Genomic DNA, 13,629 nt, shown 5'->3' with positions numbered 1-13,629 from the left:
CTCTGCCTTAAATATATTCACTGACATTGACCTCCACAGCCTTCTGTGGTAAAGAATTCCACAGATTCACCACCCGCTGACTAAAGAAATTCCTCATCTCCTTCCTAAAAGAATGTCCTTTAATTCTGAGGCTATGACCTCTAGTCCTAGACTCTCCCACTAGTGGAAACATCCTCTCCACATCCAACGTTGTCCAAGTCTTTCATTATTCTGTATGTTTCAATGGAATCCCCCCCTCATTTTTCTAAATTCCAACGAATATAGGCCCAGCACCGTCAAATGCTCATGTTAACCTACTCATTCCTGGGATCATTCTTGCAAACCTCCTCTGGGCCCTCTCGAGAGCCAGCACATCCTTCCACAGATATGGTGCCCAAAATTGCTCACAATATTAGTTATAGGAAAATAGCTGTTCCTGAACCTAGTGACATGGGACTTTTGAAATCAGTAACACCTATCATTAGTTCGCAGTGAGAAGAGGGTATGGCCAGGATAGTGGGGATCCTTGATGATAGATGCCGTCTTCTTGAGGCAGTGCCTCAGGTATATACTTTTGATGGAATGCCTATGATGGACAGGGCTGAGTCCACCACTCTTGCAGCATCAAGCATTCCTTTTTTTTTTTTTTTTATTTTATTTTTATTAGCAGTACAGTAAAATACATTAATACATCGCATATATCTTATTACATTATGTTGTACCACTTCATTTTTTGAGCTTTAAAAAAGATAGAAATAAAAGAAATAACCAAGAATCGTGAAGGTGCAGGAAAGTGTTGGGAGAAGAGAACCCCTTAGGGAAGGAATTAGTGAAGGAAGTAAAGAAAAGAAATAAGACCCTAGAAAGAAAAGAAAAAAAAAAGAAAGGAAAATCAATCTCTCTATTGTAACGCAAAACTCCGCAAAAAAGGATATACCAACCGTGTTTTTATTTTAAAATTATTTTATACCCCCCGTTACCAGATCCTGGTAGCCTTTATGTTTTAACTTATTATTGCACCTCATTCTTGTAATAGTTCCATAAATGCAGACCATGTATTTTGGAAGTGATCTGCTTTGCCTGCTAGGAGGAGTCTCATCTCTTCCAAGTGTAGTGTTTCGAACATGTTTGAAATCCACATTTTTGTTGTTGGTATTAGAGCGTTTTTCCAAAATTTGAGCATCGAGCATTCCTGTGTGTTGGAATTGCTTTGGACGACACACACAAAAACAAATTATACATAACTTAAACACAAATTATGCACACCATTTCTTGAAGAAAGAAGACTGTTCAAAAGACAACCCATTAGTGTAAAAACAGAATGAGGAAAAGCAACCCCATGGTGGTGCAAGTGATGGATTGTGGTGTTCTGTTGTCGAGGTAGGATCAGGGTTGTGCAGGCTGGTTCAGACCTGATAGCTATAATCTCCACAAGTAACAGAACGGCAGCTCAGTCCCAATATAAATATTGCTGCTAAATACCCAACTTTCAAGGATGTTCTCAACACAGTGAAAGATGTTGATTAATGTGGGTTCTTTGCTAGTGTTGGTCTCAGCTTAGCACAGGGCAGCACAGTGGTGCAGCGGTAGAATTGCTGCCTTACAGTGCTTGCATTGCCGGAGACCCGGTTTCAATTCTGACTGCGGGTGCTGCCTGTACGGAGTTTATCCCCATTCTCCCCATGACCGCATGGATTTTCTCCAAGTCTGTTTCCTTCCACACTCCAAAGACATGCAGGTTTGTAGGTTAATTGGCTTGATGTATGTGTAGGTTGTGTATAGGATAGTGTTAATGTGTGGGGATCGCTGGTCAGTGCGGACTCGGTGGGCCGAAGGACCTGTATCTCTAAAACCAAAAAAATTTTTAAACACATGGATTGACATCAATAGTGGCTAAACTTTATATAATCAATTGTATACAGTATTCACAATGCATGTTTCATCCATCTGTCCAAAATACTCCTGGCTTTATATTGCATTGAATATGTACTCTGTCGATTTTGAACTGGAGGCATTTTGCTACCAGGGTGATTACAAATATGTGTAAAGAGCTTAATTTATCGTTCTTTTTCAGTAATATTGTTTAACATCATCCAGGGAAAGAGAGAGTAAAACAAATTTTGTTATTTTGTAGCTTCTCAGGCATAATTATACAATAGACAATAGACAATAGGTGCAGGAGTAGACCATTTGGCCCTTCGAGCCAGCACCGCCATTGAATCATAGCTGATCATTCCCAATAGGTACCCAGCCTTCTCCCCATATCCCCTGACTTTAAGAGCCATATCTAGCTTTCTCTTGAAAGTATCCAGAGAACTGGTCTCCACCGCCCTCTGAGGCAGAGTATTCCACACTCACAAATCTCTGTGTGAAAAAGTGCTTCCTCATCTCTGTTCTTAATGGCTCACCCCTTATTCTTAAAACTTAGTCAAAGAATTGTGCAGAGTGTGATGATGATGAAGGCTATTTGGTTTAGGACACGAGCAAAGATTTAAAGTTAGTAAACCTTAAACTAAACAAAAGATTAAATGAACAATTTTGACTCATTTAACATAGAATATTCAAGCAGCAAAATGTTATGAGGCAGACTTAATTGATTCCTTCAAATAGGAAGTGCCTATTTATCTGGTTAGGAACAAGATGGGAGAATACATAGGTGGAAATAAATGAATATAACCACATGGTCAAATGGATAACATGGTCACTCTGCTGCTACAATGAGAAATACAGTCTGAAAAACAGCAGGCCTAAAAGGATGAAAGGATGTTTTACTACACTACCTAGGGTTTGCAATTTGAAATGAAGGGCACTTTGTGCAGTGTGATGTGATTCCAGGGAAGAAACAATTTGATCGCACCTGCAGTAAGGCTGCTGAGTCAGTTGTTAATGAGCTAACAAGGCTCTTAACTGCTTTAAGACTTGTATTTCCTTAAATCCAACTGTGACTGCAGAAAGCTGTTTTGAATGAAGTAGAAATGGCACAGAAGAGAAGTCAAGCCTTAGGATGTTGAAGATAGGATGAAGGAGTAGCAAATTAGCTTTTGCACAAGCAGAGTGCATAATCGACAAACAGGAGTGTGTCTGTGTGGGAGGAAAATAGCAGAGACATCAGCAGCCTGTAGCAATGAAGGAAACAAGATTAAGGTACATCCCTCCCCCACATCCATCCATCCCTAGTCGGCGTACTAGTTTCACTGTCGTCCTGCTGAGTTTCATAGTTTGTATCACTCGTTATCACTTTTCCTACAGCCAACAATGGACTATCGTGGACTACACCTTTCCTTGATCATCGTTGCTGGCATTAATTTGTCCTGTTGGATATTTTTCATTAATTTCTTCTATGTAACTTTTCATATCTCTCGTTTCCCTCTACCCTGATCTCAGTCTCAAGAAGGATCTCAACCCGAAACGTCACCTATTCCTTTTCTCCAGACATGCTGCCTGACCCATTGAGCCCAACTTTTTGTGTCTATTAAGGAATATGGCTTTTTATTTGTTCACAGATTGTGGGTGTCAGTCGCATTTATTGTCATTTCTTAGTTGCCCCTAAACTGAAGGAACAGTTAAGATCCAATTACAGTGGTGGGATTGGAGACAAGACCAGCAGCATACATTTCCTTTCCTGATTGACATGAACAACCTAAAGTGGACACCACAGTCTTGATGAAAGGTGTTGATCCAAAACATCAGCTGTCCATTTCCCTCCATGGATGCTGCCTGGCCTGCCAAGTTCTTCCAGCAGCTCTTCACCATCTATTGAGGCAGCTTGGTGTAACTCTGAAGATCCTGTCCCTGAATGCCCTGACGATCTTTGATGGCTTTCCAGCCATTATGCAGTATAATAATGGTGTCTTTTTGAAAGATTCTATACTATTTGATGTACTTTTAAAGAAAAATACAAATTATTTAGGAAAAAGAATGAATTTAATTTACAAATAAATAACATTAAAATATAATCAGCAAAGTCCTTACTTGAAGTTACCTTTTCTCAGATGATCAGCGATCTCTTTTAAATGAATGGGGTCACTGATCGTACACATTTTCGCTGGTAGAAAGCTAAAATCCAGATGCCCACTGAGCTTAATGTGGCCTGCTAATGATAATGAGAAGGAAGCATGCGCAGTCAATCTGGCAAATCTCAGAGAGCCTCCTGTAGTTGACTGCAATCACCTTTTTCAAATGTCGGGGCTGTGATTAACCTATCACTTTTTAAAAAGCAATTCACAGAGTATCTGTAGCTCGAACAAGATCTTTGGACTGAAGAAGTGTCCCATCCCGAAACATCACCTATCCTTGCTCTCCAGAAATGCTACCTAATCCGTTGAGTTACTCCGTCACTTTCTGTCCTTTTGTGTAAACCAACATCTGCAATTCCTTGTATTCTACATCTTGTGTTTAATGCTGAATTTAAACACTCTAAAAAGACGGTGTTCTTTTTAACCCACGGCTGTCTTTACATTGATACTGAAATTGTGCTGGCTTGGTCAATGGTGAAGAATTAGCTAGTCTTATTCCCTAGTTAGAACACCCATTAGATTCCCATCAGTTAGAGCTCTCCTGTGTTGTCCAAGTGTTAAAACCAATACAGATATTGAGAGCAGGGGTGGCATAGTGGTGCAGCAGTGGAGTTGCTGCCTCACAGCACCAGAGACCCGGATTCGATCTTGACTATGATTGATGTCTGTGCAGAGTTTGCACATTCTCCCTGTGACTGCATGGGCATACTCCAGGTGCTCCAGTGCCATCCTATATTCCAAAACCTCTGGAAGGTGACTCCGGACTGTCAAAACCGCCACAGCTAGACATAAAAACAGCTTTTTTCCACGAGCAGTAACTCTACTCAATAACCAAAAGTCTGTAGCCTCCTTTTGCTCTGGTATTTTATTTCATTCACATGATTAAACTATAATGTTTTATTCTTAATGTTTTAATGTTTTATTCTTAATGGCTTACTGTATGTCGTGTTACTTGCGAGCGGAGCACCAAGGCAAATTCCTTGCATGTGTACATACTTGGCCAATAAACATTCATTTATTCATTCAAAACATGTGGGTTTATAGGTTAATTGGCCTCTGTAAATTCTGCAGAATGAACCTCCAAAAAGAAGTTATCTCTAAGCTGAGACTTCACTAATTGCAAATCCACAGATATATTTTGAGAGCAACGTATACCACTTATCCAGGCTGCAAAGAGCTTGCATGATTGTCAATGGCTCTGCTACTTTCAAATGTTGAAGAAGGGCAGCACAGTGGCAGTGGGTAGAGTTTCTGATGTAGCACCAGACCTGGGTTCGATCCTGATTACCGGTACTGTCTGTAATGGAGTTTGCATGTTCTCCCTGTGACCGCATGGGTTTTCTGCGGATACTCTGGTTTCCTCTCACATTCCAAAGATGTACAGGTTTACAGGTTAATTGGCTTCTGTAAATTGTCCCTAGTGTGCACGGATAGAACTAGTGTATGGGTGATCGTTGATTGGCGCAGACTTGGTGGGCAAAAGGATTTGTTTCCATGCTATCTAAACTGAACTAAACTATCAGAAATTAATTTTATAATATAATTTTTATAAAAATTCAAAACAAATATTTTAATTAACACAAGTAAATCCAACATTCCATCTTGCCTCCCTTCCCTGGTGAACCTGTCAATTGAAATGAATGAACTTCCTGAACCTGCACCTGGTCTAACCGAAGGCTGTTTAAAAGGATGCAAGTGTTGAGATACCACTTTAGAGAATGAGACACTTTGAGGAATTTTTAAGGAGCCTATCATCAGAGTATATTTGAGGAATATCTGGCCATCAGCTGTGGAAATCTTTGTGACTTCCACATCCACTGATATTGTCACGGGTGTCGCAAACCTCTGCAACACTATCAATTACATACTGAACTACTGGGCGGAGGTTGCGGACCTAGATTTCTCCCAGTCTTCAGTCAGTAAACGTTTGACTCCTCATCAATCTCCCATGACCAATTTATTTTGTATCTCAATAGAAAATAGACATTTGGCCCTTCGAGCCAGCACCGCCATTCAATGTGATCATGGCTGATCATCCCCAATCAGTACCCCGTTCCTGCCTTCTCCCCATATCCCCTGACTCCGCTATCTTTAAGAGCCCTATCTAGCTATCTCCTGAAAGTATCCAGAGAAACGGCCTCCACCCCTCTCTGAGGAAGAGAATTCCACAGACTCACAACTCTCCATGAGAAAAAGTGTTTCCTCGTCTCCATTCTAAATGGCTTACCCCTTATTCTTAAACTGTGGCCCCTAGTTCTTGACTCCCCCTAAATCGGGAACATGTTTCCTGCCTCTAGCATGCCCAAACCCTTAATAATCTTATGTTTATCTTATCTCCTCACTTTTTCACTAACTGCATATTCTTTTCCCAGTAAGGTTTAGATTTGAATTACACTGCAAGATACCATAATTGGACATGCATTCCTAGGTTAGAATCAGAATGATCCAGATTTCAGAACGGGCTCAATGTGTTCTCAACAGGTATGTTTTTTGAACTCTGAGTTTCATTATTAATCCATAATAATTGCAGTTCTGCGTGTTGATCAGCTGGGAAATGAAGCAGATTAAAACGTAATTTGGGATCTTGACTCATCAAATGTTTCCCCACAGCATGTGTTGGAAAAATTGTATTTATTCAAGGTTATCACCATCCCTTATACAAGCAGATCCTAATACACCATAATTTCTGCTACTGCACAAATGAGACTATATGAAAGAAGTAACGTTAAAGGGTGATGTGGATACAATAAGCTGCAGATTTTGGTCAATAGAAAAAAAGACAAAAAGTGCTGGAGTAACTTTGCAGGTCAGACAACGTCACTGGAGAACATAGATATGTAGCTTTTCAGGTCAGGACCGTTCTTCAGGAGGGGTTGAGCCGAAACATCAGCTATCCATGTTCTCCAGAGATGCTGCCTGACCCATTGAGTTTCTCCAGCACTTTGTGTCTTTTAATGTTAAAGGTTGATCTTATTTTGTGAGAACTGGAAAAAGTTATAGGGAAAGCAGCTTTAAAACCATGAAAGAGGAGAGGAGAGGAGAGGAAAGAACCCTATCATTACATCAACAATAAGTGAAAGAGAGATTAATATTGAGAGGAATGAAAAGAAAGGCAATCATGATTGGTCAGGTGAGAATGAAAGAACTGAAACATTGGTTTCAGACCTGTAATTGGCAACAGCATAATCTTATCAGAGGAAAAATAGAACCATACTTGAGTTGAACTGTGGAACAAGGGCAAATTCAAAATGTTGTAAAGCACCTAATGCTGTGCAGGGCTTCTGCGTTTCATTGAATGTCATTGGAGAGTCATGAGCTCAAGCATCACAGTTAGAGTGAGAGATAGTAAAGAATGATAAAATGGGATGTGACAGGAAGTTCAAATTAAACTTGGTCCATGTATTGGTGCTCAGTAAACCAATTACCCAGCCACTTGGATATTTGGTCTCCCCAGCATTAGGATAAAATCCACAAACTTGGAGAGCGATTTAACACAGAAACAAGCTCTTCCATGCTCTTAAGCTGCCCTCAGCTAGATAGGGCTCTTAAAGATAGCGGAGTCAGGGGATATGGGGAGAAGGCAGGAACGGGGTACTGATTGGGGATGATCAGCCATGATCACATTGAATGGTGGTGCTGGCTTGAAGGGCCGAATGGCCTACTCCTGCACCTATTGTCCATTGTCTATTGTCTGACCATCAGCCACCCGTGTATACTAATCCTGTATTAATAATAATAATCATCATCATCATCATCATCAACAACAACGCCCCATTATACCGCTTACTTACACAATCAACTTGCCAATTCGTAGATCATTTGGAAATGGGATAAAACTGAGCACCGCAGGGAAACACAGACAGTCACAGGGAGAACATGCAAACTCTACTTGGATAGCAACTATGGGCAAGATTGAACCCGAGTATCTGGTAAGTGTGAGAAAGAATCTTGACTTGTTGCAAAACTGTGCCTCCCTTCAAGCATTTGCTTGAAACCTATTATCCCTCTTTTTCCCATTCCCATTCTCACCAAAGAAGATCTACCTTTAATGTTACTTCTTTCAAGGGGCCTTGTTTGTCCAGCTGCATAAGCTGCAGTGTAATAGATTCTGCTTGTGTAATGGATAAGGTGTACCTTGACTAAGTATGCATTTCCCAACATTTGCACTGTGTTGCAATGCAGAATCACAGAATGGAAGGAAACTATTTAGCCCTTTTCTGTTCACACTGGCTCTATGCAAGAGTAATCTAGCTAGCCCCACGCATATGCCTTCTTCCCGTAGCACTTTATATTCTTTCAAGTACTTACTCAGCTTCCCACTGAAAGCAGCAGCTAAACTTGCATCCATCGCTATCCTTGGCCGTTCATTCCAGACCATAATCTAAACGCAAATTGGAGGAACAGCATCTCATATTCTGCTTGGGCAGCTTACAACCCAGTTTTATGAATATTGATCTCTCCAACTTCAAGTAACCCCTGCATTCCCTCTCTCTCTCAATCCCTCTCCCACCCAAGTCACACCAGCTTCTCGTTCTCATGCAACAAACAGCTAACAATGGCCTGTTGCCTTTATCATATATTTTTTGCATATATTTAATTCATTGTTCTATATCTCTTTACATCATCATATCTCTCATTTCCCTTTCCCGTGTCTGTCTGAAAAAGGGTCTCGACCTGAAACATCATCCATTCCTTCTCTCCAGAGATGCTCCACCATGCTGGCCTTAGGTGATGAATGCAGATCCAAAAGTGACTTTCAAAGGAAAATTTGATTTTTTTTTTTTTAAAGTAAAATGTACAAAACTGTATTGAAAGCAGGAAATGGGGACCTATTGGAAACATTTTAAGAACATTGGTTCTGATACAAGACCTAATTTAATGTTGTGTGAATCATAATCTAGATCTTCCTAGAAATAAAGAACTGCAGATGTTGGTCAATGCATAACAGTCCTGGAGTAACCCAACAGGTCTGGCAGCATCTCTGGAAAACATGGATAGGTGTCATTTTGGGTTGAGACCCTGCCTAAAAGTCATCTATTCATGTTCTCCAGAGATGGTGCCTGACCTGCTGAGTTACTCCAGTGCCTTACTGGACCTGACCAGATATTCACAGTGTTTGCTCACCTACATACATCTGTCATGGACAACACTGACCCTCTTTATACTTGAGGCAGGCGATCACGTCTGAGACTAACTGAAGCTCAATAAGAGGAACCACTTACTTCAGCCAGCAAGATATGCCCTTATATTTCATAATGGCATGAATAATGCCTGTGGATACATAAAGATGTCAGAGGCTGAGGTAGTAAATTGTTTAAACAGCAGAACAAAACGAATATCCTAAAAAAGAAATCATCAGAACAGAAAGAATATTCTGAAAAAAAGAATATTCAGAATTTTGTTTAAACAACAAAACAACAAACAAACCTCAAGGAGCTTGTAACATATTTCACCCAGATTTTATTTGCTCTACATTTGTAATTTGTTGCAATATGCCAAAAGGACTGAAAGGGCAGAGACTAAAAGTGCAGGGACCACACAATTTCTATGTTAGATTGAATATGCTAAACATTACTGCTCAATTTGCGTGTACTTTATTACACAGAGAAATTGTGACCCTTTAATGTACGGTGAAAGCAGGTCTATGAATGTGCATTATTTCTTTCCTCTTTTCTTCATTCAGTGCTCCTGAAGTAAAACAAAATAACAAATTTAGAGAATGTACCCTCAATAATGAGTTGAAGCTATACTCTACAGTTATTATTCCCCTGAATTTCAATTTTGACTGGTAAAATGCAATCTGGCCATTTTCATGATTGCCCTGTGTTGCTGACCCTATCTGGAGGGCCATTATCATCAGTGAATTGAATCAACAGCGAGAGAAGAAAAACAAAAAGATTAGCACCCTTTGACATCACAAAGACTGGTGCTTTGTAAGGTGCTTTACTGATTGATTCAGGCTACTTATACAATGTCACTAAATATTGATGTTTACATCAATGTAATTGAAGATCGGACATTCCACTATTATACTGCTCTTGTGAGAGTCCACATAGTTAAATGCAATTTTACTGTTCAATAGCCTTTCATTTAAATAATTTATTTAGAGTATTTCTAACACTCTGCTCCATGATTCCAAACACCTCAGTCAATGCTTTGAAAACAATGGACTCCAACAATTTGTTACTTGCCTTGTCTATATTTCTATTTCACATGCTCAATGATACTTTGTAGTTCAGCAAAAAGCTAAAGCGAGGTATATTTCCCATATTCATTAACAGCTAGTCAGCATTGTTTCAACAAAATATCAAGATAAGAACAATTAGAGTACCAAAAAGTCTTACGAGTTAGAAATTTCAACCAGCTCCATGGCAAATTATGGGTGATATCACACACCGATTATACCTGAGGGTTAAAGGTTCAAAGCCCACTGCATTAAAATATCTCAAATGCACTGATTGTTGAGGTGCTGTTGCTAACCTCAGGGATCATGGAATAGAATGATGGAATTTTGATAGGCAACTGTTCCTGACTATTTGGAGGATCCTAATTGAAGTTCATGTACTGTATGTGAATGAGGTGAGACAAGGACTGAGTCCTGCCAATGCTCAGTGAAATAAACCTCAACATTGTGCAACAGCAAAAAATGTACAATATGAATGTCTCCCACCTTTTCATTTCATTACAACTTCCAATAAAAAATCATTGTCCTGAAATGCTGATTCTGTTTAGTTTAGTTAAGTTTATTGCCAAGTGTACCAAGGTGCAGTGAAAGCTTTTTTGTTGCATGCTATTCACTCTCCACAGATGATACCTTACCTTCTTGGCATTTGTAGCATTTTCGATTTTTATTTCAGATTACCAGCATCTGCAGATTTTGTTTTCTTTATGTTGTGCTTTCTTGGACGGTTTTATTTTTGGCCCAAATTAGTTGATTTATGATGGAATCAAATCCCAAGAATAAGTAAATTCGGCAGATGGCACAATGGGCTAAGTGTTCGGCTGGCGACTGGAAGGTAGCCGGTTCAAATCCCGCTTGGAGTGCATACTGTCGTTGTGTCCTTGGGGCAAGACACTTCACCCACCTTTGCCTGTGTGTAAATGTAATGTAATTATGTGAAGCACTTTGGGGTCAATGCAAGTTGACTAAAAATGTGCTATATAAATAAGATTATTATTATTATAAATAAAATGGTAAAGTACCAGAAATATGCTGTCTCACCCGCTGAGATTCTCTAGCATTTTTGTCTACTTTCGAATTTTTCAAGATTCTGCAGTTCTTCAATTCAACAGGTCATTCAGCATCCATGGAGAGAAAAATGCGACCAATCTTACAGGTAAATGATTTTTCACCGGAACCTTTACAAAATCTATCCATCATTTTCTAATTTTCTACTAGCATCCAGAGTTTTCTACCCTGCCAAATTAATATGCAGAGATGGAGAAAATTAGAACAATAAAAAACCTTAACATTGCACTTCTTATGAATTATAACAGGACCATACGCCTAAAACATTTACTTTAGACTTTAGAGAAACAGCGTGAAAACAGGCCCTTTGGCCCACCGAGTCCATGCCAACAAGCAATCACCCCATTCACTAACACTATCCTACACACTACGGACAATTTACAATTTTATGGAAGCCAATTACATACCTGTACGTCTTTGGTATGTGGGAGGAAAACGGAGCACTCGGAGAAAACCCACGCAGTCGCATGGAGACGCACATACTCCACACAGACAGCACCCGTAGTCAGGATCAATCCTGGGTCTCTGGTGCTGTAAGGCAGCAGCTCTGCCACTATGCCACTGTGCTGCCCCCTTTCTAACCATAAAATCTATCTGCCAAGTGTCATAATCCCTCAATGCCTGGAAAGCTGTATTCCAGTATTGATTGCTCCTGTGTGTAATCTTTAGGGTAATTTTTGGCACTGTTACCTTGAACAACAGTCAATATCAGTATATTGTCTTTGACAGCCATCATTATTTGCATATTAGAACATTATTCATGTATGCCTTATTTGCCCACAAGACAGCCAAAGTGGCAGTTTAAATTGTCTAGGTTCAGCATTTCATCATTTACCGTGTAACATTTCTATATGCTTGACAAACTTAAAAAATGTATTTATACCAACAACAGGAATCATGAAATCAATAATAAAAATGCTCTGGGCCTGGTCTGAAGTCAGGATTATTTGACATGAGACACAGAAAGGTAAATGATTGGAATTTTAATTGCTATAGTCTGTCATGCATGAAACAGTATTCACCAACTCAATTGACACAGAACAAAAGCCATGGCTTTTTTCAAAAGTTGTTTCTTATACTCTTTTCTAAATTAGTTTTATGGTTGGTGGTTTGTGTGCATATCATGGAGCAAAGAACATTGAGAGGAAATTTGATAGAGGCATACAAGACAACGAGGGGAGTAGACAGAGTAAATAGAGATAGTCTGTTCCCATTAGCAGATGGTTCATAGACCAAGGGACCTGGATTCAAACTGATAGGCAAAACTAAAGTGAGTCAAAGTATTTCAAGCAAATAATACATGTTGAAATGTATGCCCATAACAGTGGCAGAAACAAATTCAATCTGGCTTATGCAAGAGTACATGGTAAATGGTAAGGAATTGAAGAATACAGTTGAACAGAGGGATCTGGGAATAACCGAGCATAGTTCCTTGAAGGTGGAATCTCATATAGATAGGGTGGTAAAGAATGCTTTTGGTATGCTAGCCTTTATAAATCAGAGCATTGAGTATAGAAGCTGGGATGTAATGTTAAAATTGTACAAGGCATTGGTGAGACCAAATCTGGAGTATGGTGTACAATTTTGGTCGCCCAATTATAGGAAGGATGTCAACAAAATAGAGAGAGTACAGAGGAGATTTACTAGAATGTTGCCTGGGTTTCAACAACTAAGTTACAGAGAAAGGTTGAATAAGTTAGGTCTTTATTTTCTGGAGCGCAGAAGGTTAAGGGGGGACTTGATAGAGTTCTTTAAAATGATGAGAGGGATAGACAGAGTTGATGTGGATCAGCTTTTCCCTTTGAGAATAGGGAAGATTCAAACAAGAGGACATGACTTGAGAATTAAGGGACAGACGTTTAGGGGTAACATTAGGGGGAACTTCTTTACTCAGAGAGTGGTAGCGGTGTGGAATGAGTTTCCAGTGGAAAGGGGTGGAGGCAGGTTCGTTGGTATCATTTAAAAATAAATTGGATAGGCATATGGATGAGAAGGGAATGGAGGGTTATGGTATGAGTGCAGTCAGGTGGGACTAAGGGAAAAAAGTTGTTCGGCACGGACTTGTAGGGCCGAGATGGCCTGTTTCCGTGCTGTAATTGTTATATGGTTATATGGTTAATCAGAGTTTCACTTGTGTTATTATTTGCTGGACAATGGAGAAAGAGCAGTGAATGAGACCAAATAGACTATTCCACCAGGGCTTAAAGTGCTAAATAGTCTACCTCTGCACTATCATGATTCTGTGATTATTTTGGAGAATTAATTATGTCTTCAACGTCTTGGACCAGAGTTATATTGCCATATGCCGGCAAATTAATGTGTGTGACACCAACTAATCCAGGCACTTTTTCTAGCAAAGTACACAACGTGCTGGAGTGACTCAAC

The sequence above is a fragment of the Leucoraja erinacea genome, chromosome 7, assembly GCF_028641065.1.
Source record: "Leucoraja erinacea ecotype New England chromosome 7, Leri_hhj_1, whole genome shotgun sequence".
NCBI classification, from domain to species: Eukaryota; Metazoa; Chordata; class Chondrichthyes; order Rajiformes; family Rajidae; genus Leucoraja; species Leucoraja erinaceus.
Note: the sequence above shows the minus strand (reverse complement) of the source record.